The 27505-nt window shown below is 37.2% G+C and overlaps 1 long non-coding RNA gene across 1 annotated transcript in view; it reads right to left on the reverse strand.

The window, feature by feature from the left end:
* LOC135223874 (uncharacterized) overlaps positions 1–27505 on the reverse strand; it is a 194872-nt gene that overhangs the window by 16264 nt on the left and 151103 nt on the right. The window lies entirely within an intron of this gene.

A 27505-nucleotide genomic window follows, 5' to 3' on the forward strand; every position in this document is an offset into this window, starting at 1 on the left:
CGCACTGCACATGGCACTTATGTAATAGGTAAACACTAAGTTCTTATTTCTATCCCTGGCCCGACTTAACCATGGGGCTTTTAATACTGCCAAGACAGTGGTGGAAGTGTTACTACAAAATTTTACCCATTAAAAAAAATGCAGGTAACAATTAAGCATGGTTATACATGAAAGGCTGCAACAATGTGCAGGGCTCCCATAGTGGGTAGTTCTATCAATGTACTAATGCAGTGCATTACTTGAGGTTCTTTGCAGTATCTCTCCAGCCCCTCGCTGAAACCCCTTCTAATAACTTTAGTGGTGCAACTGCAAGGTTTTCCTCTTGTTAAATCTTTAAATCTTCTTTATTCTCCATTTTGCTTTGAGCTCTGATTATCTTCATAGCTTTCGGCCTAAATTTTATATTCCAATTCCAATGTGCAGGGCAAGACAGTTTTACTTCATAAGAACAACTTCTAAACATTTGCTTTTCAAGTATAATAATGAAAGGATCTGATATATAAAACCAGTTCCATTTAGAATTATTTCATTTTAATCTGATAGTTAGCAGCATTTAGCATGTCATCTTCCCATAGCTATTTTTCAAATACTTTAACCAGACTAGGGTTAAAGTTCATTGCCTAACCAGACTAGGGTTAAAGTTCATTGCCTAACCAGACTAGGGTTAAAGTTCATTACCTATCAGATTAAAATGAAATAATTCTAAATGGAACTGGTTTTATATATTAGATCCTTTCATTGTAATACTTGAAAAGCAAATGTTTAGAAGTTACATAGAAAAACTTCTGGGTTGTAATCCCCAAGATTAAGTATTGACCCAAGTCCACAGAAGTGAGAGAGAGATAGAGATGATCAAATTGCTCTGTAAGAGCATACTAGAACTGTATGAAAGATGCAGCACCAAATTTACTGAAATCTAAGAATGAACTGGCCCTTGATATCTTGCAGGCAGTATTTAGTGAAGGGATGCAAGAATTCCATCGAAAACTATTATGAAGCAAGTTAGGAAAAAGTACAGAGTGGATGGAGTTGCTGGCATGTAGAAATAGGAGCATATGATGTATACAGGAGGTTAGGTGTAAAAGAAAGAAAATTAGTAGTACAAAAATCAGTCTGCAATGGCAGAGAAATATAGATTCTGGAGTACTGGAAGGGGTATGCAATGGAGTAGGTGAGCTTGTCCAAAACAAATTTAAATTGAGTAATGTGAGACAGTGATAGGATAAAGGTAGAAGAAGTTTGGGAAAGGCGAAAGTGTATTCCGAGGCATATGGCTTAGAAGAGTGAGGATAGGTGAGCAGTATTTCTGCCCAGACTGTGGATTACAAGATAGCTAAAAAGAGTGTTTAAGAAGCTCAGAGAGAGATTGATGCAAGCAGAGATGCTATAACAGAATTATTTCATTTTGAATGTAGATGGCATTATAAGAAACCGACTGATTTTGTTAGTATATTGATTTTCAAGTTGATAACGAGAGACTGGAGAAATTTGTACTACAGACAGCATTGCTAGGGAAAATCAATCAAGACAAAATCACACCTTAGAAATATGCAACAGACATTAGGAGTTGGATACAAGAGGAAATGGGTCACAATAAGACTCAGAAAGGCAACAGTGTGTGTGTGATACATAGCTCAAACAACCCGCAAAAAGAAATAAAAGGTTAACCGAAATGGATAAAAAAAAAAAAAAAGATACGAATAACCAAGGGTTATGAAAGCGCACAAGCGAAAACGAACGTAGAGCTCGCAGAAAAAATAACTGACATTGTTAGACATCCATTCCCTTTCCCGCCTATTTACAACGGGGTAGAGAGCGGCGTGTAAAGCGATATGCCTCAGAGCATAAACAAACTATTCTCGGCCTCATTGATTCTGGAGCGATTCTGTCTTATAATGGGAGGTTCATTAACGATACTTCGACGTCATCACCAACAGCACACAGGCTGAAGGCGATGATGACTCTTGATATTTTAGAGTCTTCGCATACACGTTTCGACTAATTATGAATACGGAGCTCCCAAACTCCCAAACTAGCTAACAACTTCGCAAACTAAGAACAATGGCCAGCGAGAATTCGACACTCTGACGCCCTGAAGGAAAATGGTAAGATGAGAAAGAGAATTGGCGTTAGTGGGCTGGGGCAAGGAGAGAGAGAGAGAGAGAGAGAGAGAGAGAGAGAGAGAGAGCAGAGAAGAGGAAGAGAGAGATAGAGAGAGAATGTTATTGATGATGTAATATATATATAATATATATATATAGATATATATATATATATATATACACTTACACACACACACGCAAACACACACACAAACACACACACACACACACACACACACACACACACACACACATATATATATATATATATATATATATATATATATATATATATGATATATATATATATATATATATATATAGATAAAAGTCCATATCATATGCTCATTAATTTCATTCTTCGATACTAAAACCTGGAATTAAACATAAAGTAATTTCTGGTTGGCAGTCAAGTATGTTATTGATTGAACCGAAATACTTTGACATCTCACTAGTCATCTTTTATACCAAAATCAAAATACCAAGCGAATCTGAGAATGAAATTGACATATATAATCATCATAATTACTTGACTACCCGCCAAGTAAAAAAGAAATTAGAAGTCATATCCTGTAGGCGACAAAATACTAAGTGGCCCATAGGTCACCAGTTCACCCTAGCGGACATGGAGCAAATGAACATTATGTTGTTATTAGATGATGTAGCCTCGTCAAGAACGAGTTCTTTCTCACTCAAATGTACTACAGTACTTATTGGAAAACGTAGTTCCCATCGAAAAGTGTTATAGTGATTCATAATAATCATTTTCGGCGTATCTCCTTTCGGTCCTCCTTAGTTCATCCAACAAGTTCAGTTGCAGCTCATAGTTTATTAACTTTATTAAGAAAAGCTTCAAGTGATACGCAAACAAGAACATCACATCAAAAGGTCTTGAGATATACTCTATAATACCGTAGACAGACTTAAAAGAATCAAACATGCAAAAACTCAGCATGGCGCATGGCACATACCCATAAAGTAATAGACGTTTTTTTTTTTCCAATATGCTAATTCCCCGTAATATTTACACAGTGCAAATCCGCGGAAGGCGAATCTTAATGCACCGCTGGAAACAAGGAGCAAGAATTCCAACAAAATTAATAACCGGTACTTTATGTTGGGACGCTTTACCGTTAGGGGCAGAGAGCACTTAAACTCTGCAATGGAATGATTATGAAAACATTGATATTCTACACCTTATTAGTATATCTGTAAAATAACTCTAAGAATAGATATTATCTAGTCTGTCCTAGATCACATGTTGTGTGTCTAAACAAACAATCTTAGGAAAATGCTACGGAAAGGATGGACCTTGGCAATTCTACTAAATTAGCGAGCTTAAGAGTATCTGTCAAATTGTACAAGTAATGTTGTTGAATAACAAATTACATCAACTTTTGAACTGTATAATGGGTACAAAAAATATTCAACATGTTTGGTTGAGTGATTATACATGGCTCCGCTCTTCTACCTTCTTTTTCAACGGCAATGTGTTATTTGAAAGTATATAAAAGTTCTCGTAAGCAAAATGAGTTTTAATTTCAAAGTTCAATCCAACATACAAAAAATCTGTCACGTTATCGTCTTTGTTTATTCGACGCAATATATATAACAAATCTTTATGCCAAGCTAGAAGAGCAAACTTTTGTCCTGTAAATTAACTTCATTTCCTATCTGTATAATAAAATATGTCGCCTGTATATAAGACCATTCAAAATATCAAGAGGTCTTGAGAAGGATAATTATTGCGAGATAAAAAAGAAAGAAAAAACCCACTGATTGTTCCTACAAGATTCTTAAAAAGAACAATTTATTTCCAGATAATATATCTTAAGTTTCTATGGAGACCAGTTCCTACACTACAAGATTTATGATGAAGACATTAATTAAATATATCATGTTCCTAAGATTCAGGAAAAACGATACTGTTTATTCCAATATAAAACCCCAAGTTTTTTTGGCAGAATAGTTCCTACAAGACTTTTGGAAAAGAGTGCCTTTATTTTCACCGACTCTTTACTGCATAAATAAGATACTCTACAGGAACGCAATCATCAATCTCAAAAGCTTTTTAGAAGTGGCAAAAAAATTACTTATTACAGTGAGATGAAACAGAACAGTTAACTTACTTGGTTCAACTTAAATGCACTTTTCCAAACAATATTTTATCTTAAAAATCCATAGCGACAGACCAAGGGGGACTTTTATAGCTCGTGTCTTATGCTTAGCTGCTCATATTCTTCATAAAAATGCCTCAAGAAACTGGCTTACAAGAGTCAAGAAATTCTATCGAAAACTGGTTTTCTAGCAATGTTTCGCGTCTTCCCAGAGACAATGTTTTTTAAGAGCAAAGGTTAACTGAACGGGCATCTTAATTGGTCTTTCTAGCCTAGACTAGAATGAAACGGAAAAAAGTGAGAGGAATGGCGTGGCTTAGCCACAAAGAAAGCGGTAGCACTTCAGCCTCTTGAAGAAAGGATGATGTTATTAATTAAAAAAAAAATATAAGGTGATGGAGAACTCAAGAAAGAAGATGTTAAAACGTAAAAGGTAAGTGTTTCGAAAGAAAAATTGCAGAGTAAATATATAGGACAGGGCCATCCAACCCCATGCCCGTGGGCCAAAAGTGGCCCGCGAGAGAAAAATAGGTCATAGAGATTGTGTAAATTGTCAGCTGTAGGCAAAATCAATGTACCTTTGTTTCAAGAAGAATTAATTGAAATGAAAACTTATTATGCCCATCAAGATGTGAAATTCGATTTTTAGACACAAATATCCTGCTCACATGATTACCCACACATTTCTGATTATGTGTCAAAACTATTGTCAATGTTTGGTTCAACTTGGCTCTGTGAGAGCACATTTTCATTCATGAAGTTATTAAATTCAACATTACGATCCTCAATTAGGGGTAAATCTTGAGTCCGAATTAAGATGTGCTCTCACTGATTTTCACCCTGAATTTTTTAAAATAATAAGTCAATCTCTTATCAGCATTCCCACTAAATTTACCTTTGTTTGAATTAAATAAAACCTTGTTTGCCCTCTTTAAAATATATTTCTTTGAATTCCTCTGAAATAAGTCCTTGTCACTCTTCAATGATCGAATTTCTAAGTAATATAAATATAATATATATATACTATATATATGGATATATATATATATATACAGGTTAGTAAGTATGAGAGAAATAGGCGAGTATAATACATGGATATACAATGATATAGTGTAACATACTAAAATATATGGAAGTATATAAATAATTCATATATTATACTATAAGATAAGTATGATATATAGATATATATATATATATATATATAAAATATTATAATATAAATATTATACCATATAAATATTATATGTATATATAAATATATACGTATAAATATATATATATAATATATAACTAACTATAGTATATATATATATATATATATTATATATATATATATATATACACACACACACTTATATACATAAACACACACACACACACATACATGCATGCACACTTTTTGTTTTTTCAAGAGTGGCCCTCAGACTGAACAACTTGGATGGCCCTGATATAGGATGAGACAAATCCAACCATTATTCTCAGGCATAATACCCAAAGACATTATCATGATTTTTAAACAACACTTTTTTTCGACTATTTGATCGATGTATTACTGAATCAATGAATAAAAGAAAAGGTTTCCAGTAAAGCGTTTATAAGATTGAAAATAAGCTTTGCATCAGCACAACGGCAAGTCACAGTATGGCTTGACATCACAGCCTGTTTCTTGCAAACAAAGGTCGGTCTCCACCCAGGAATGCGGGACAAAAGGGGGACGATACGGAAATCGGGTTGGGCGCTATCAAGGCCGATTTAATAATAAAACAAGTAAAAAATGCACCGGTGTCTTCGGTGAAAACGAGTTTTCTGTACAGTGTAAAATCAAGGCCACCCAAAATAGATCTATCTTTCGGTTCGAAAATAGATCCGTCTTTCGGTGATCTCAGTGTCATGCTGTATGAGCTGCGGCCCATGAAACTTTAACCACGGCCCGTTGGTGGCCTGTCCCATATCGCTGCCAGACCTACGATTACGGCAAACTTTAACTTTAAATAAAATCAAAACTACTATGGATAGCGGCCTGCAATTTGATATGTTTGATGATTGGAAGGTGAATGATCAACATGCTAATTTGCAGCCTTCTAACCTCAGTACTTTTTAAGATATGAGATCAGACAGAAAAAGTGCGGACGGACAGACAACACCATTTCAATAGATTTCTTTTACAGAAAAATAAAAAGGAAAAAATATCACCCTGATTATTCAAGGATGATTTAGGAGGAAATAAAATTAAAAATATGGAAAGGATTAGAAATGAATACTGCATATTCAAAGCAGATCTATGAGGGCAAAATATAGAATACAATAAAAAATGGAAAGACTGAATACTGAACAATAAGTATTAAATACAGTTCATAGATTTACGATGGAACTGGAAAGGACAGATCATTAGCACCCTGTACTGCCGAAACGGAGGTAAATCAAAGAAAACACGAAATATTCTTGTAATACAGACACGAAAGGTACTGACAGTATTGGCAATTCAATGTAGACTTATGAAGGAATGAACATTGGGTGTTTAAGAAAAAGATTCTTAGCACTCGGTACAGAAGATTTAATTAGAGGAAATTCTAGAAAAATAGTCTTGTAAGAAAGGCATAGAAATGATTGATACTGAGCAATGAACATTCAGTATAGATTCTGGGAGGAAAACAGTAAATATTTCTTCAAAATTAGCTCCCAAAATTCTTGGTGGTCCTCTCTCTCTCGCTCCCGTTGGCGTCGCCACCCGATCTTCAGCTCCCCCGTCTTGTGCAGCCTGGGTTCAGGGGTCAGGTCGGTGAACTTCATGTAGATTTTCGTGACCAGTTCTGTTATATCAATGAGAGAGAGAGAGAGAGAGAGAGAGAGAGAGAGAGAGAGAGAGAGACGCGGTGGTAGGTGTTTGGAGCAACGCGCTTTGTCTGAGCTTGCTCTAGATACGTACATTAAACCCCGGCGATGCCACGATTAACTTTGCTCTTTTCAAAACTATCCTTTCTATTTCACTGAAAGGTTAATAGTGAACTGATTTGTTACCACTGCTAACCATTCAGTATTAGATATGGCAACAGACAACATGGAAGTGGCAGAAGCGAGACTAGCACCGAGGCCCAGAAATTCACGATAAAGGGCGGTTTCCTGAATCAGCTGGGGCCTGGGAGTTCAGAATAAAGTCTACATAAAATAAGTTGAGAGAGACTCATTTCACATCTACCCCAACAAAGTAAATATCTGACATGCAACGTTAATGACGAAGACGAAGATGATAACGATTTTCAGTATCACAATTCTTAAAAATTCAAGTACAGTTTCGGAGCTTGACGGTCCGAAACTTTACGTGGATTTCTTAAATATATTTGTTCTCAATTTGTGTTTTTTATTTTCTAGTTTCCAAAATCGATACTGATCTGTTACCATCACGGTTCTTCGTAAAACACTAAAACTAAAACACAATATATTGCAACGTACAAGCCAACGACCCACTGCGCATGTTGATTAGCACTAATGACCAAGGTATATCAGTATTACACTTCTTCGCAAAATGTTAAACAACATGCTAGAACATACAGCATTACGGCTTCGATCAACTTGCAAATCGGAGCTCTACAAAAATTTGACGGGACGCAAAACTCTTCTATGAAACGAGTCCTTCCTTCATTGGAGATTTCCACTTGATCCGTCATCGCAGTCCCTCGAGAGAGTTCGTGAAGATGACGTTCATTTTCTTTGTGCCAAGATTATTAAATGCCAAGTTTGTACTTCCAATAACTGACGATAGAGAAGATAGAAATCTGATTCGTTAGCATGGACAGAGAGGAAACAAGGAAACTTTCTCTAATTATTTCAAGAGATTATAGGATTCGATTTTAAAATAAAAATCGCTAAACTGCAAAGGTTTGGTTAAGTAATGACTGAGCACAAAGTTTGTGCTCACAGAAACCGTTGATGAAGAAGACTGAATACTGTCTTTTATTAACTAAATAAATAAGAAAAACAGCGATTCCAACTGCTTAATAATCGCTTTAAGTGACAGTATAACTTTGTATCGAAAATGAACTACGTGATGGAAATGACGTGTGGATATTGCAAATTACAAAAGGTCTGTTCTAAAATGCAGCAAGATATAACTTCGTAAAAGACTGATTCAACTGCACAGTTCATGTACGTCGAGAACAAAGGAGCTCCGATCTAGTGCAAAATTTCGTTGTGATTTTCGTCACGTTCATGATACAGTACTTTGTTCACTTAACATTTTACATCACTTTGTTCACTTAACACTTTACACCACTATTGTATTAAGAATAATCAAATTTGAAAACCACTCTTATACAGAAATAGCGAACTCCTTCCTTGAACCCATGCTTGTTTTTCTTATTGTTATTTTTACATATATAGCAGCATCAAGATAAGAAAATTAGTAATTTTGTAATAAGTACTGATTTTCCATTGAATTTTAGATTTTTGCGGTCAGATTTAGAGACATAACAAGTACTCCCTTTGATAGTGGTTTACCGCTACATCAACGGAGCCAAAAGGCTGTTAATAAATGTCTAATCAAGAATATTGCATCACCTACTCAATTCGATGACAATGATGTCATCTTCAAAAAGTGATGTCACTGTAAATTTTCCCCTTCGTAAGAAATCATATCTTCGAACTAAGGCCTCGCCTACGTGGTCAGTTCTTTTCTCTATCCTGCACTTTTGATAGTAAACTCTATCTTGTTAATGTAACTGAACTGCATACTTAAAACAAACTGATAACTTGCTGCAATTTTCATTCGTCATTAAAATGTGTATCTACCGCATTCTCTCATGAAAATATTTTAATATAAGGTGATTGCAATCCAACGTTAATTCATATTTACAACAAAAAAACCTCAAAATGGTAAATGAGGTGATTCGATTTTAGGCAAAACGTTAAAAAAAAGAAAAGAAGCAAAATAGACACTCTCTCCCTCTGCAATATGCATTGACTGTCTGTCTGCCCGTAAAGTTCTTATCTTATTTTACTAAATAAATCAAGACTGTATTTTCCACTGCATTCTGTTTGTCCTCACTAACATCAGGTGTTCAGTCCTCACTTACTTTCGCCCGCATCCTTATTCCAGTTCTGCCTCCCTTTTTACCTTTTTATCTGCCGAGTTCTGTTGTCTTTACTTTTACCTCTTCTCTTGTTTCCCGCTGGTAAATTGCAGTATTTTTCTTATATAATTTGCTATCTTTAAACTCAGGCGAGATATAAACAACTGGTAAATACATGATACTAATGTTGAAAAAAATCGGCAATAAAGGAAAATATAATTATGTATAGTATAAAGCAATGAAATCTGAGATCACCTGCTATGGGATGAGAAAGGGTGAGACCAATAAGTTGAGAAAGCAGCGGGTATGGAATAGTTGGACGTAGATCAGTCGTAATCTTGACACTTGGTATTTTGATTTTAGGATGGAAGATATTGCCTAAACCAGATGGGAATTCAGGCAGAGTAAACATCCCAAAACAGATTTGATGGAACTCATTTTATGTCTATTGCCACAAAAAGAAAATCTGGAAGAAAAGAGTTTTAGATTGAAAAAAAAAAAAGTGGGGGGGGAGTCTTCACGACGTGCAAAGTAAGATTATTAGTTTGGACTTCACGTCGTCTCTCTGTCTTTCTTGCAGAGTTACTGACACAAGTTTGGATTCACTGAAGCCCTTATCTGAAAACTAAATACACTACTAACGAATTATTCAAAGGCCCTAGTAAATCTGGATATCACTGCGCATTACCCTTTTGCTTTTATTCATGCACCACTTTTGAAGCGATTAATGTTAATCTCAAAGAAATTTTTTATTTGGAGCACAAAAAATTTACACAACAATGACATAAATGTAGCTTTTCTTTATTTTTCCTTAACATTTTGCAGAAATATTAGGGTAACACTGAAAATGAGAAGATTTAACAGCATAACACTGGTTTCTGTATGAATTAAAAAGCAGCGAGTCTAATGTACATGACTCATGTGAGACATGAACAACTGATAGCCACACACGATTGGCCGAGGAGGTGGTGTTGAAGAAAAGCAACTAAGAAGGCAGTTCCATGAAAATCTTCTTTTGACTTCGCTCTTATCTTCCTTACGTCTGGTCTGCATTAATAACAGGCACTGCTTGCAAAAGATCCTCGCTTAGTTGTCTTGTCTTTGCTTTATCCGTTAGGTTCGTTTCTGCTTCATGATCACCGCTTAACCTTCCAGTTCTCATCAGGTGTCTTTCAACTCCAGCAAATATGCAATGCAACCATTGCCATCTTTTTCTTCAAATCTGAACACACATGTATACATACATACATACATAAAGATGTGTACGCGCGCAACTCACACTAACGCGTAACCTTTAAACGAAAAATGATAAAAGGAAAAATGAAACCGGGGATACGGTCTTCATAGCCGAAACTGGTCAGGGCCAGTTTGTTTTATTTTTTCCTTTTGATATTCCAACACAGTCTCCTGGAAGAATATTTGCTGTTGTCAATTATTAGTCAATTACTAGCGAATGTATGTATATATATGTAATGATACTTAAGAACCGTCTTCATATGTAAAAGAATATAATTTCAAATGGAGTTTAAACCCAATCAGCCTTTCCTTGCTGTAAAGGTTAAGCTAGGAATGAAAAGTGGGTTTGGATGGCGGTGTTCGCTGGAGCTGCTCTGCTGTAGACGGAGGCCAAGAAGAAACGAATCAATGAAAATGATGAACATGACTTGAAGCCGGTGTTGGAGCCGCAGACACACTTGCAACTAAACTCAATGAATGAGAGGCAGGCAGGAGATGGGTATTTCATTCATGATGCCAATTATATATCAAACTTGAAAATTTGATGCGCTTATGTGTATTTAGATACTCACGTATAGCAGTGCACTCTTCCAAGAGCACCATCAAGAAGACTCATTTTTCTTAATAAAGAAATATCTAGTATACTGAAGAACAAGTTTTCGCCTCTGTAAAATCTTTACAGCAAGAAAAGGCAAGTGCTCACGAATTTTTTTTTTTTCATATATGTATATAGACAAACAACTAAGAAAATAATCAATTAATAATTCACAGGAGTATATATCTTCTAGAAGACTGAGAATTTCAAAATAAGAGAGAGAGAGAGAGAGAGAGAGAGAGAGAGAGAGAGAGAGAGAGAGAGAGATATTACCTAACGTCTTTTTCCTAGCCTGTTTAATTCCTAATAGAAGTTAATCCAGATCTCCAATCCATCTGATAAATGACTCAATCAAGCAAAAAGGTTTTAACGTCATCAAATGTAGTGGCAAGAGATCTACACTCCCCTACCGGAGAAGATCCCGCCGAACCAAATCCTCCATAATCCAATGCACAGGTGATACAGAATTCAATTTTGAGGCAACAGGTGTATCAAAAAAAGTCTTAGGAAAGGATGGGAAGTGGTTAGCGGCGTGTATGTGTGCGTTTGTTTGTTATAAGGGGAAGAGAGGGCAAGGGTGATACTTCGGTGTGGTCAGCTATCACAATCGGTGAGCTTGATTTTTTGGGGGAAGGGAGGGGGGTGGGAGATTGGGCTCACAGCATAGATATGGAGGGTACTGAGGGGGCGGAATGGCCGAGTTTGGGGGATGTGGGGAGGCGCGGTGAGGGACGAAATGACCACCCTTTGATATCCTGCTCATTGTTTGGTAAGACTGTCGGTGAAGAAAAGGAGACTCATGGGCGCAGTCGATAAAATTAACATGGGATGCTCAACAATGGACAAATGTAGCAAGTACAAAAAAATTCTGAGTGGGATTTTTTTTTTTTTTTTTTTTCTCTTCTCTTCCTAAAAGCCGATTCACCTTCTCCATGAAGTGGAAACTTCGGCGAACGTTCCCGACGTGCAGGGTTATCAAGACCAATCTTACAGGAATGACCCCGGCCTTTCAAGCTTATCGTAACGCGATAATTCTATACAATAGGGGCGCTTCGTCATTTGTTACTGAAAACGTCAAGCAAACAGCAGCGTGAAGCAGCAAGGCCGATAGGTTCCTTGTAGATGTCCTTCAACATCCGGTGAGAATGAAGTGTAGGATATGATCGCATCGCAAGAAAATTGAGGTCCACTCTGAAGACAATATCCTACAGCTGGCAACAAAATGGAGATTCCAAGCTCACTCATACAACGGGATCAGCATTACTGTGCCATCTAAAAAGCTCACGCACTTAAGGCCGCCAATGAGAACATGAGTCTCACTCTGTCACCTTTCTGATTGGTCTGGAGACGCCGGTAGTCAGTTTTGTAAGACTGGCGTAGACTTCAGAGGCTTCCGAGCACCAATCGGAACCTTCCAGGCAAGATAAATTCTTGGTTTCGATTGGACGGCACCGAGCGAGAGGATTCCATACCCGGTGACTGAGGGATATGATCACTGAGTTGCTGACTAGCTTATTGAGATGGCATTTCGGCAGCTGGACCCACCTGGTGGAACATGACGCATGAGACCCGGCCCAGCTCGAAATTTCGGTGGCACTGCTGCAGAGGCAACCCTCCTTTCGATTAAAAAATCCAAAATGGGGACAAGTAAAGAAACGACGAAGTGTGCGTGGCTAGACTGGGTGTGCCGTCGACGCCCGAGGGTGAGCTGGGGTAGGAGAGTTCAGTGCCCGTAGGGGAGCAACGGTGTGCCCACGGCACGGACTGCTATTACCACATTGTGCCACTTTACAAGTTACTTTCTCCTTTGCTCTTTTCTCACCCCGATCGTCACTCAATCTCACTAAAGCGACTGCAGTCAACAACCTTCAGTTGCGCTTTCGTGAAGAGCGTTCGAGTCACCTCATTCCCGGGCACGGCTGCGTCACATAAATAGAAAAGTTATTGACCGTGGGGCGTCCGCTGGTAATCCTACCTAGGAGACAAGTTGGAGTGACCCCAGGGCAGCCTCGCATTCTAGGATCACAAAAGCTTATAACTGCGATAGCAGTGAAATACAGTCTTCACAATCAATGTTTTGTGTCCGATTATATGTAATTCAAGACGGACTGAATTGTTGCGATGACCTGCCTTCCTTTTGCATCAAAATATTACAAATGAATCACTACTCGTAACAACTTGTAATCATGCATGACGTAGTTAATCATCTGTCATTCGCAAACTTTTCGCCGTAATTTTATACTTTAAGCAAATAGCGTTCAGTTAAACAACCGGAACATACCAAGACGTTTACGTGTTAAATACAATTTCTTCTCAGATTGAAACATTCTAGCGCAACAAATCTAACACTTGAAAACCCATAACGAGTTGCAGCTATAAGCATCCGTATGAAAGTATACCATATTCAAAAGGAGCTCATGACAAAGATACGCGATAATGACCGGACCCTACGTACCAAACGAAGTACAGAACCACTCAAGCGAAGACCTCAATGGGGTTGGAAGCGCTTTACGACACTGAATGAAGCATTAAAATGCAAAGGCAAAAAGTGTTCTCCATACAAAGGTGTCTACAATTTGTAATACAAAGAGCGCAATACAGGAAAGACAAAACGTAAATGATAATACTACAAGCTCGAGTAACAAGGAACAAATACAAAACGAAAGCCTGGAAATAAGATTCGAGCACTGTGATCACCATCACTGCCACCTTATGATTTCGTTGTATTTTGCGTGTTGCTACTCATGCCTCGTTAAATATTATCTACCACAACCAACCTTTTGCAGCGTCTTTTCCAGTCGACTTTTCGTAGACAGAAAGACACTCATAACTTGCATTTTAATATGTCCAAAATTACTCTAAGTCATTCTTAGTAGACAAATAAAATATTTCTAAAAGCTCCGTTGATGAGAAAGCCTTCCTTTCTACAGTCTAACAACTCACTATGGAAATAAAAAGACCTTAATTGTTTTTCCCATTCTAAATCAGGAAAGAAAAAGTTACTAAGAAGCATCTCTCTCTCTCTCTCTCTCTCTCTCTCTCTCTCTCTCTCTCTCTCTCTTAGTTGGTAGGATATGTCCAGAAGTCTAAACTAGGCTTCTTACACCCTTTAACACCTAACCACACTTACGGACTGCTCTAAGGCAAGAACCCGGGTAAGTATAAACCCAGCGTAATCTTATACACCTCTCTCTCTCTCTCTCTCTCTCTCTCTCTCTCTCTCTCTCTCTCTCTCTCTCTCTCATTTGAAAGTCTTTCTGTAAACTTTATTTACATAAAATATAAATTCGTGTTGTAATGGACAGCTTATGGGTAGAAAGGAACACCAAATTTTTGCCAAAATATGGTAAAAACGGAATGACGAAAGTCATTGATATGTACGAAGTAGGTTTCTCTCTCTATCTCTCTCTGCCTGACTGCGTGTTTCTCTTTCTCTTTTGCAAACACTCACACATTCAGGCAGCAACATAAATTTCTTTGATATGAAAGATAATTATGGATCTGAAGCACCACAAGTATATATGAACATTTTCCCAATAGGAATGAAAAAGTGATTATTGTAAGTCTCTCTCTCTCTCTCTCTCTCTCTCTCTCTCTCTCTCTCTCTCTCTCTCTCTCTCTCTCTCTCTGATGTATTAAAATATTAATGTCTTATTGCTGATGTTAGAAATAAAAGTTGATATCTGTAAGTTAGCTTCTGTCTGAATTGTATATGGCCGCTGGAATGCCTCTGGGACTTGACATGAAGAGAGAGCAATCTCCTGAATGCGTAAGGAAATCTCGGTCTCCAACGAACATGCCAATAACGCATGGAAGTCGACAGCGCTGCCTTTCAGTAGACGTGATTACGAAACTAAAATGACGACGCACGCAAATGTAACGAATAAAAAACCATACATAAGCCATAAAATACTAGCCACCATCAATTAACAGTAAAATAGCGATTAAGGTTTGGACGACAAATCAAGTGCTGTCTACTCCTCCAATAAAAAGCCATAACTTAAATTCTTATCGCGGCATCTGTTCGGCGTTACAGAGATCTGGGTAACTAACTCATCGATCATCTCCCAAATAAACCCAGAGCATCTTGACCTTGGTGAACTTTCGGTAGCTTCTGAAGGCTATTTGCATTCTAATGTAAGACGCTCACAAACGCATGACTTGAGCCTTCAATGCTAAATGGCAAACATATCTTACGCTGCTTGGTGCGCTCTCCCTTTTTTGCTTTCATGCTGTTAGTTCCGTTTATATACAACCTTTTTCATAGTAAAACAATGTTTGGTTATAATCTACAACCTAATTGGGTTAAAAACGAAGACAGGAAGATTCGATTAAATACCTGGACTTGTTAATATCGACGATGTAACAGTAGAAAATAAATCGTCTCTTTTCCAGGGGATGTGAGCACTCTTCAGACAAGGAAACCATGTATCTCTCTCTCTCTCTCTCTCTCCTTCTCGTCTCTCTCTCTCTCTATATATATGATATATATATAATAGATAGTATATACATATTATATATATATATATATATGTGTATATATATATATATATATATATATATATATATATATATATATTATTATTATATACATATATACATATATATCTACGTACATATATATATATATATGTATATATATATAATATATATATATATATATATATATATATATATATATATATATATATAATTCCTAGGTGTTCCACGAAATATGGGGAAAATACCTTATAATTTTTATCATTTTACTTCTTTGGTGAGAAATTTATTCGCACCCGACCGTCGATGGAATTTGAATTATCTTCGACCCAACATTTCTAATGCTTGTAGAACATCGTTACCGCTCTCTCTCTCTCTCTCTCTCTCTCTCTCTCTCTCTCGCTCTCTCTCTCTCTCTCTCTCTCTCTCTCTTTTATATGCATGACTGAAACCGCATGATTAATTCATGAGATATCTCACTCCTGTAAATATGATGCTATTAATGTTAAATATTTACCCATAAATCCTAAGATTCCAGGCGCATCGTACTACTCAATAGGAAGGGAATCCTTTTATGCATAGGTAAGTGTGACCACATATTTTTTGCATTCACTGTAGCGACGTATATTTTCGGTAAGTACTGTAGCGTCCAAGATTTCGTTAAGTACAGAAGTTTGTGTCAAGTGAATAAACCTCGATGTTTTGTCTTCGCTTTTCGCGAATGCATAACTCTCCCATCGTCCTCACAAGAAAACAGAAGAGAAGATTGAAAGAACAGGAAGGTTAGTAAACAAAGCAAAACTTATATGAGATTTTTCAAGATGTAAAAATGAAAAAAAAAAAAATAAAAAGAAAAAACAAAAAACCTTTACGGTTAAAAAAAAAAAAAACATGTCATATTCGTCTCTTTAAAAACAAAGATAAGACATACTGAAACACACGGGAAAGTAACCGGTTCCATAACCAGAACAACAAATTCTTGAGCATGAATGTGCGAAATCTGATCTATGGTAAACTTGGTATCGCAAAGCCATTTCCAGCCACTCACTGGAAATGGACTTGCCTTTGGAGATGCGTAGTGATTACCTCGACGAGGTCCTCATGTTCGAAGCACTCATCATTCACATCTGTTATTTTTTTTCCTCTTGATACAGAAAGAGAATGGTACATATCGATACCGTAGAACCTGACCACATCCAATAAATTGCATGGCAACGATTTCGTGACCATTTCTGAACAACTTTGAAAAATAAAACCTGTATATACATATCTGACAAATCTTGGGTACCATTAAAGGTATAATCTACAGTGCATAATAAAAACTAAGCGTTGACATCACCCGACTTTGCCGACTGGTGCACCAAAGTCCCAAAAGACCAAATGAATAAGACAATGTCTGCCGGCTGCGTAGGCAGACGAAGTCCTGCGATGCTGCCAAGATATACGGACGAGCTGCCCCTCATGAGCCACATTTGGGAAGGTAAGCGTTGTGTAGTGAGAGATATCAGTTCTAAATATTTCACTTTCCAAATGGCCAGTCATCGGTTCAAGTCCCAGTAGAGACGAATATATAAATATTAATAAGTATAGGCGGACAAAGAGTCTGTATTGAAATACATCACAGTCAGAACAATAGGGAGTCTTGTGCTCTTGTTAACAGTGATCTTTTTTTATTTTACTTCAGTTATCCCAACAACAGTAACAAAAACATCTTCCTACAGCTTTTGCTGCAACTGCTAGTAACAGTAGTACTGGTAACAATCCTAATGATATCGATTTCATGGAATCAACGCGTTTTTGGCGAATTTCCTTACTGAATGCAGGTTGATATTCTAGGACCTAGGTGTTGTCGCTTATAAATACTATTTATTTGCTGGAAAATATAGCAACCAACTGCGTGGCAGTTATCTAAATTTTCATAGCCATCACTAGTTTTACTATGCAAATAATCTGATGAATATGACAAAATGCCAATTAAAGAAAAAAGTTAATGTGAACATTTAAGTACAAAATGCTTGAGATGACTAGTAAATCTGATGGATGTATTCATGTATGCAGATGTACGGCAGGAAAATTTGGAACAGGGTGTTAACCCTGCCCAGTTTAATCTTTACTTTATATATATACCAAATGTTCTGATGATTTCGAATAATATATATATATATATATAATATCTATATATATATATATATATATATATATATATACACACACACGTAACAAACCATTTTGCAATAAGGCATAGCGGATGGCATGGTTGAGTGGTGCAGCGTTCCGTTCACGTCTTCTAGGTCAGTGCATTGTTCCAGGCCTTCCAGTCTCCCGAGATGTAAAAAGATCTATAAGCACCTGCTGGGTTCAGGAAAAGATGGAGAGGCTAGCAAGCTCATCCCAAAGACTCGCTGAGAAGCTGGAAGCGTTTAATCTGGAGGTGCCAACCTCTCTAGAAGGATGCAAAAAATAATCATGATAATGGTCATGATGTTGACTAATATATTCCCGCATTTTGTGAAACCTGTGACAGGAAAATTTCTATTAAACGCAATGATGACAAGTATTCACAAAAGAGAGAGAAAATGCAAGCAACAAGAATTTTCAGAAATTGCGACACTACGCCCACACCCATCGCAAGTCGCGCTTCTCAGGATATACTATATTATGCGCCTGAAGTTGGCATCAGGGTCGGGCATGACATTAGTAGCTAAATACACCAGAGCCCTAAGTAATATACTCAGTGAGATCCATAATATTTGTATTTTGTATGCAATGAGGCTAACGTTAATACTGAGCAATGATAAGTTCTTGAGCGTTGCACAACGCAAGCAATATTGATAAAATGAACAATGACTAACGAAAAGCAATCTCCCACAGAATTCTTTCACAATTTATAAGAAAAAAAACATACATAACGCAGTTTTTCTACAGCACTTCGCATATTCACGTTCTTAGACAAAGATGCATCTGAAAAAATATTTGAACACTGAATAAATGAGAATACATCCAACCTCGTCTTTTAACATAACCTATTTAGTCAACTCCAGGATCGCAACACCTCACGGATGACGGCGTCTTCAATCATGGGTGGGGGACATCAGCGGGTGACACACTGATGTGACAGGATGATCAGGCTAAGCTAACCTTACCTTTTTAACCTACCATGACTAAGATAAGGCCAGCGAATTCATTATTAATTTCGTAAGTTAAATATAAGAATGACCATAACGTAAGGTTTACTTTCCCGTTTCCCAAGATCCCTACTTCTCCTCCTTCGTTTCAGCCTTCCCCTGACATCCTTCCAGCCCACCAGCCCTTCCAATTCTCAAAATGGAAGCATTTTGAGAATTGGCGTCAGCAATCAATTACGTCTTAATCCCGATGGTTCTACAAGGATTACGGAAGGGTCACCTTCGGATACTCTTTTACAAAATGATATTTCGCTGTCTCGCCCCTTCCTTATCCCTTTGTGCTTTGTGCTCCGATTCTGCTCTTTCATCTCCTTTTCAGCTTAGCTTTCATCTTCCTTTACTCATGACTACATTCTCCTCTGTCTTTCCTTTCCCACTCACCTGTCATGTCTGTCCCTTCATAAATAATCTCTTTAATGACTGGTTCTGCAGCTTCCCCCTTTTAATCTCTATCTCTCTCTCTCTCTTTTTAAATGCTATATATTTCCATAGCATTCTCTCTGGGTTTCCTTTTAAACCAAGTAAAAGAATGAAACATCATACGAAGTTGAAACTGTGATAATTTCTCTCTCTCTCTCTCTCTCTCTCTCTCTCTCTCTCTCTCTCTCTCTCTCTCTCTCCGCCTTTTCACGTCAAAGGAAAATTCAGTCACCTCCATTTTTACAGATTAAACTGATTTAACAAACGGTAACCGAAGAAGATTTGAGATAAATTAATATATAATCAAACCAGCGCAGAATACATGAATATAATGCACAATTTAACAAGAATAATATAACATAATAACAAAACAATACATTCACTATAAAAGCTCAGCACAACGCAACCAGTTCATAAAAGTTCTATCGTTAAAACAAGACATATTTATTAATTGCGCAAGAAGCAAAAGGCATTTCCGGGCCGCAGTGTACCCCGCTGGGCATCGGGGCATTATTTTATCAAGTCGCTGAGAAGACTTTTATCGCTCAACTGTCCTGGGCACCGGGACCACAAGCTTTTACAAGGGCCAAACATAAACTGTACGGAAACACAACGCCACAAGATTCCAATCTTTGGTAAACGCTGGAAAAATGTCAATGCTTACGTCTCACTAGAAAAAGACACGAATTCGATCCCACATGTACAGCCGGAGAACGTTGTTGAGTCCGTTTTCGGAAAATATCCATGATGCCTGTTGATATATGGAGCCAATTATACACCAGGTGGTTATCTGACTGCGATGAGTCATAACCAACATAAAGGAGACGATGTGGCTAGCAACCTCATCCCAAAGAGACTCTCTAACAAATCGAAAGGCTACATAGACTCTGGAGCCACTCCTTTCATAGAAAATGGTTTGTGGTGATTCTATATACTATACACACACACACACACACACACATGCACACACACACACACACACATATATATATATATATATATATATATTGTGACGGAGTGGCCTAGAGTATCTGGGTCTGGATACCATTAATACTTGGGGGAAGTAGCCAAAGATCTGTGTCTGGACACCATTAATATTTGTTAACCCAAATTGCCAAGTATCTGGTTACTACACTTACCATTTGTACTTGCTAGCGCAAGAGACCCTTTAATTCCTGGGTCTAGGGCACCCTTTGTACTTGGGGCACAATTTGATCAAGTACTTGGTTATTGCCTACCTCACTACAGCCAGACACCTGACCCTTCATCACAAATACTAAATGACTGAATACTCTAAAGGTAACAGTGATCCCTTATAGAAATGAACAGCCAAGAAAACAATCAGTCTAAGTTCATTAAAATGGATGTGAGGTAATCTTAATTGAAGTGCATCACTCCTTCTGCAATTCCAACTCTTAAGTATTTCCCTGAGGGAAACGGCACAATTACCACTCTATATTTCTACCTAAACAAAAAAATATAATATAATACCGGTGATATAATAAAATGCTCATATAAATTTTAAATAAAAAATTGTATTTCTAAATTCAAAATTTATAAGTGAAATTCACAGTCTCAGGGAAATTGTTATTACTTGAAAACAAAAGTTTAATTAATTCTTTAATTAATTATTAACCAAAATTATATCAAAGTTTATCAAGAAAATTAATTAAATTAAATTATAAAGCAATAATTAAATTTGAAATGAAATTTAATTAAATACAAATTAATTTGCAAATGTTAGATTCAAACAATTACACAATAGAATATTATTCAAACTAATTAAACAAAATAAAGACCATGCAAAAAAACATTATGCATAATATGAAAACAATTAAAGCATTGACAGTGCAAACATTAAGCATATGAAATGGACATGTCAAAAGAACAAAGCAAAAGAAAATTTGCATAAAAATTATAATTTTATCCACACGTAAAATAAAACCTCGAAGTGCACTTCAAAATACCTGTATACGCAGCTGCAACTTCTCACTCAAACAAAAGGCCTGTTACATACGTCTACACTATCGTGGGCGCCTTCACAAAACTAATAAAAATAACACTATGTTCAGATTCCACAAACAACATATATATTACTAAGAATTATATGAGTGACCAGCTCAAATACAAATGTGAGTTACATTTCGTTAATGAAACAGTTTGTGCGAGAGAGAGAGAGCTTTGAGAGAGAGAGAGAGATACTATCCCTCACGCCAGCGGCTAGGTCTCAAGATCGAATGAATTGTTCTCGATCCCCATAAGCGTATGGGCATATGAGGCGATTAGCATCTAGTTCAAGACGAAAACATATTATGTCATCTCTCTATGTTAAACATGAATAACATTATTGCAGGGAAGATTCTCAAAGGACTTGATGCTGCCTGGGAGGTCCCTACGTATGTTTGAGCGGATAAAGAAATCAGCTGGCTCAGACATTCTAAAGGTGTGAATAACAACCTTCTCTCTGTCTTACGTACGTTTTTCCTCTCTCCGCCTTATATATATTTAAAAATTAAAAGTTACACTGCTTAACATGTGTTATCTTTAAATGTGGGAATCTGAATACAAAAACATACATTTCATAACATTATACACAGGTTCTGAGGTGAATTAATTATATTACCAAAATTATAATTGCATTACAAAACTTACATTATAAGATTCCTCCCCCAAGAAGATTAGTTATTCCGGGGTTGAATCCAACGATTCACAACGGGATAAATAATTGGCAACTACAATGTTCTTACCAGATATGTGCTCAACCTTCAAATTATACTGTTGCAAAGACAAAGACCACCTGGTCAGTCTTTGATTATGGTTTTTTCATCCTCTGTATAAATGACAGGGGACTGTGATCAGACAACACTAAAACTTCTTCATTCCTAGGTCTGTTCACATATACTTCAAACTTTTTCAATGCTGTGATTAAGGCTAGAGTTTCCTTTTCAATAGTTGCATAGTTTTTCTGATGCTTTTTCAGTTTTGAAGACAGGAAACATACAGGGTATAGAAGGTTATTTTCATCTTCTTGAAGTAGAACAGCTCCAATTCCACAATAAGGGGCATCAACTTGTATCACAAATTTCTTATTAAAGTCTGGAGCTTGAAGCACTGGTCTTGAAGTTAAAATGGCTTTTATCTTCTCAAAGGATTCTTGACATTCTGGAGTCCAAAGAAACTTAGCTTTGGGACTAGTTAAGTCTGTCAAGAAAGCTACTACGGCTGAGAAATTTGGACAGAAACGATAGAATCCAGCCATGCCCAAAAATCTTTGTAGCTGCTTCCTAGTAGTAGGGGGGGTAGCCTTACGAATACCTTCTACATTAGCATTCACCGGAGCGAGAAGGCCTTTTCCAACTTCAAACCCAAGGTACTGAACAGTCGCCTTCCCAAACTCACTCTTCTCTAGGTTGACTGTTAGTCCTGCCTCTTGTAGTTTCTTGAAAACTTTGTTCAGGATCTGCAGATGTTCTTCCCATGTTGTATAGTAAAGGACTATGTCATCAAGGCATACACCTACTCCTTCTATAGATCCTAGCAGTTGATCCATCACTCGCTGAAATGTGGCTGGTGCATTCATCAGACCAAATGGCAATACAGTATACTGATACAATCCAAAAGGAGTAATAAAAGCTGACAGCAACTTAGCATTTTCATCTACGGGTATCTGATAATATCCCTTCAATAAGTCTATCTTGGAAACAAACTTGGCTTGCCCAATACTATCAAGTACATAACTGATCTATAAGAGGCAAGGGATAATTGTCAGCCATAGTAATGGAATTCAGTTTCCTATAATCAGTACACATCCTAAAGTAGCCATCAGGTTTCTTCACTAACACACATGGAGAACTGAAGTGACTTGACCTGGGTTCTGCTAATCCATGTTGCAGCAAATACTGAACTTCTTTCTTCAAACATCTCAATGATAAGGTGATAAGCGATAAGCTCTTTGCTTGAATGATTTTCCATCTTCTTGGATCTTGATTTCATCTTTGGTCAGATTAGTACGTCTGGGTACATCTGCAAAAATCTTCAAAGGTCCTCTCACTTCTCTTCCAAAAATCATCTCATTAGGTGAACATCCCATGCTTTCTTGATAAGCATTCCTAACTTCAAATTACACTAAGGGTAAACCAACATCCCATTCTCTTCCTCACTCAGAACAATACTTTGTCAGCATATTTTTCAATGTCTGGGGGAACCTTTCCAGGGCTCCTTGAGTTTCTGGATGATAAGCAGTTGATAACTGTTGTTTTACCCCTAATAAGTTCATCACATCCCGGAATAACTTGGAAGTAAAGTTTGATCCTCTATCACTTTGTACTATTTCTGGTATATCAAACTTTGAGAAAAACTTCACTAGTTTCTCAGCAACTATCTTGGCAGATAGGTTTCTAGCAAGGATCGCCTCAGGATATCCGGTAACAGGACACATTAATGTCAACAGATATTCATTTCCTTTCTTCGTCTTCGGAAGTGGTCCAACCATATCTATAATCACCTTGTTAAAGGGTTCTCCTCTAACTTCTATAGGTTGTAGGGGGGCTTTCTGAATGGTTTCATTAGGTTTTCCAGCTATCTGGCAGGTATGACACTCTCGACAGAACCTGCTAACATCTTTATGAAGTCCAGGCCAGAAAAAATATTTCATGATCTCCTCAACAGTCTTCTTGATTCCCATATGTCCAGATTCATGAGCTACTGCTACCACTTGCTTTCTCAATGGACATGGAATCAAAATCTGATGATATTCGCCCCATTCAGGATTTCCGGGTATATCTGAAACTCTATACTTCCTCATCAGCAAACCTTCCTTCAGATAATAACAGGTAGGAGTTTGTTGCATCTTTTCCTGATCAAGAACTCTGGAGAACAAATCAGCTAACAATGCATCCTTATTCTGCAAGTCCATTAGCTTCTCTCTTGTTATCTGTCCAACTCCAAGGGTTGAACTATCAATATCTGCTACCTCAGCTACTGTAGTTTCACTACTATCTTCAGGAACACTCTGACTACTGGGAGTCTCTTCAGGAACAACAGATTCTTCATTTTCTTGGGAAATCTCTTCTCGGTCAGCTCCACGGGAGGCATCACTCCCCTGGAACAATTGCTCTAAGTTCAAAGATCCTTCACTTGATCCATCTTGGGCGTGCAAATCCTCAGTTTCTTCACCAACAGTCGTAATTCTCCTCATACTTCTGGTAGTTACACAACTAGGGAACAAGTGGGGGTTATTCTTCTCCAACTCTACCGTAGGACTAATTCTTAACGGTTTGTCTGTCACTACAGGACAAGGACCAAATGAGGACAAGGACCAAATGGAACACCACCAACTTCATTACCCAACAGAATATGTATACCTTCCACAGTCAGTGAGCCCTTTACAGCAAAATCAACACTCCCTGTCACCAATTCACAGGACAGGTTTAAGCGGCATATAGGAGTTACTTCCTCTCCTCCTATACCCATCAAAATAACTGAATCTCCAGTGAGATTCTTCTCCAACTGAGGGTGAGCACCACGTAACACCACACTATGGTTGCTCCCTGTATCACATAAAATCTTGACTGGTACCTGCATACTCTCTTCTTGAGTTGCCAGTGTACCTTCATAGATATATGGCTTAAAGGCCTCCAAACTGCTCAGCCACTCACTGCTTGAAGTTACATTTCCACTGGTTGCTAAACATTCAGTTTGTTTAGTTTCAGTCTTCTCTGTAGTTGGATTCTTCCCCATATTGTTCTTAACAGTCTGTTTCACTTGGTCACCTCTTACTATTTGACCAACAGGCTTGGACTGCTGATAATTCCAATAACACTCCTGACTGAAGTGTCCTGCTCTTCCACACTTGAAGCAGACAACATTAGGCTTTTGCAACTGCCTTGCAAAATTAGATGAGGATTTCACATTAGCTTGATGAGGAGTATTATTACTTGTAGGTTTCCCATTTATAAAATTGTTCCTGAAACCTGGATGAGACTTAAAACCTGTGCGTGGTTGATTCTGGTACTTGACATTATAATTGCGACTGCTACTAATTATATTGTAGTCTTCACTCAGTGTAGCAGCTCTGTCAAGTTTTTTAACCTCTCTCTCTCTCTCTCAAATAGGCTCTTATATGCTCAGGAATACCTTTAAAATATTGTTCTAAAACAACTAACTCTTCTAACTCTTCAAAAGTTGTAACTTTAGCTGCCTCCAACTATCATTTACATCACCTTCTCACTTTATAAACGTAATCCAAGAAAGTTACTTTTTCATCCTTTCTTAAATTTCTGAATCTTTCATTGTAGTACTCTGGGGTCAACTGGTATACTTGTAGCACATTATGTCTGAGCACCTTGTAGTCTTTACACTGATCAGCTGTTAAGGCTAAATAAGCGCTTCTCCCTTTACTAATAAAGACACTTTGTAGCAAAACTGACCATTTATCTTCTGGCCATCCCATACCTGAAGCCACTTTCTCAAAGTGATCAAAGAACTCATCTGGAGCCTCTTCAGTAAACTTAGGGATTAACTTCTGCACTCTTACTACATCAAATGCAGGGTCTTGATTACCATGGTTAGGGTTAGACAGTGTTGCAGGTAATGTGGATCTAGCTCTTATCAATTCCATCTCCCTTTCATGCCTTGCAATTTCTCTTTCCTCTTTTATCCTTTGCCTTTCATCATCTGCTGCTTTTTCTTCTTCTTTTTCTCTTCTTTCTTGTTTTTCCCTGTCTACTCTCTCTCTTTCAGCCTGCATTTTCAGCTTAATCAAACTTTCTTCTGCTTCTATGCGTCTGAGTTCTAACTCTGCATCATTTTTCTCTTTCTTTTCCACTTGCTTATTTAGAAAGATCAGCCTGTGCTACATTCAACAACTCTTGAGCCGGTTCTAACTCATCACCATCAGTTATTCTACCCGAGTCTATCAATGCTTGCATGGCAATGCATTTGATTTCTGCTTTTATCATGCTACTAGACACATGACAACCACATGCTACTGCTAGAGCACTCCACTGTGCCTTAGTCAGAGTAGTTTCAGATAACACTTGGATGGAAGGGGCTGCTAAAAATTCCTGAGTATCGAATGGAGCCATTTTTCTCAAATACAATTCTTACAATAAAATGCAAAAACAAATATATGGTCAGTCTTCTAACAAAATATATTCCTAATATAGCCAGTATAAGCTAGAGTGATAATGTGATTTGTTTTCCTCCCTGGTCTCTGGGGATCATTGATACATGGTACACAAAGTGCCAAATATCCCGGGTCTGGGCACCATTAATACTTGTGACGGAGTGGCCTAGAGTATCTGGGTCTGGATACCATTAATACTAGGGGGAAGTAGCCAAAGATCTGTGTCTGGACACCATTAATATTAGTTAACCCAAATTGCCAAGTATCTGGTTACTACACTTACCATTTGTACTTGCTAGCGCAAGAGACCCTTTAATTCCTGGGTCTAGGGCACCCTTTGTACTTGGGGCACAGTTTGATCAAGTACTTGGTTATTGCTTACCTCACTACAGCCAGACACCTGACCCTTCATCACAAATACTAAACGACTGAATACACTACAGGTAACAGTGATCCCTTATAGAAATGAACAGCCAAGAAAACAATCAGTCTAAGTTCATTAAAATGGATGTGAGGTAATCTTAATTAAAGGGCATCACTCCTGCAATTTCAACTCTTAAGTATTTCCCTGAGGGAAACGGCACGATTACCACTCTATATTTCTACCTAAACAAAAAAATATAATATAATACCGGTGATATAATAAAATGCTCATATAAATTTTAAATACAAAATTTTATTTCTAAATTCAAAATTTATAAGTGAAATTCACAGTCTCAGGGATATTGTTATTACTTGAAAACAAAAGTTTAATTAATTCTTTAATTAATTATTAACCAAAATTAAATCAAAGTTTATCAAGAAAATTAATTAAAATATAAAGCAATGATTAAATTTGAAATGAAATTTAATTAAATACAAATTAATTTGCAAATGTTAGATTCAAACAATTACGCAATAGAATGTTATTCAAACTAATTACACAAAATAAAGACAATGCAAAAAAAATATAATGCATAATATGAAAACAATTAAAGCACTGACAGTACAAACATTAAGCATATAAAATGGACATGTCAAAAGAACAAAGCAAAAGAAAATTTGCATAAAAATTATAATTTTATCCACATGTAAAATAAAAGCTCGAAGTGCACTTCAAAATACCTGTATACGCAGCTGCAACTTATCACTCAAACAAAAGGCCTGTTACATACATCTACACTTTCGTGGGCGCCT

This window comes from Macrobrachium nipponense, chromosome 20 (assembly GCF_015104395.2).
Source record: "Macrobrachium nipponense isolate FS-2020 chromosome 20, ASM1510439v2, whole genome shotgun sequence".
Lineage (NCBI taxonomy): Eukaryota > Metazoa > Arthropoda > Malacostraca > Decapoda > Palaemonidae > Macrobrachium > Macrobrachium nipponense.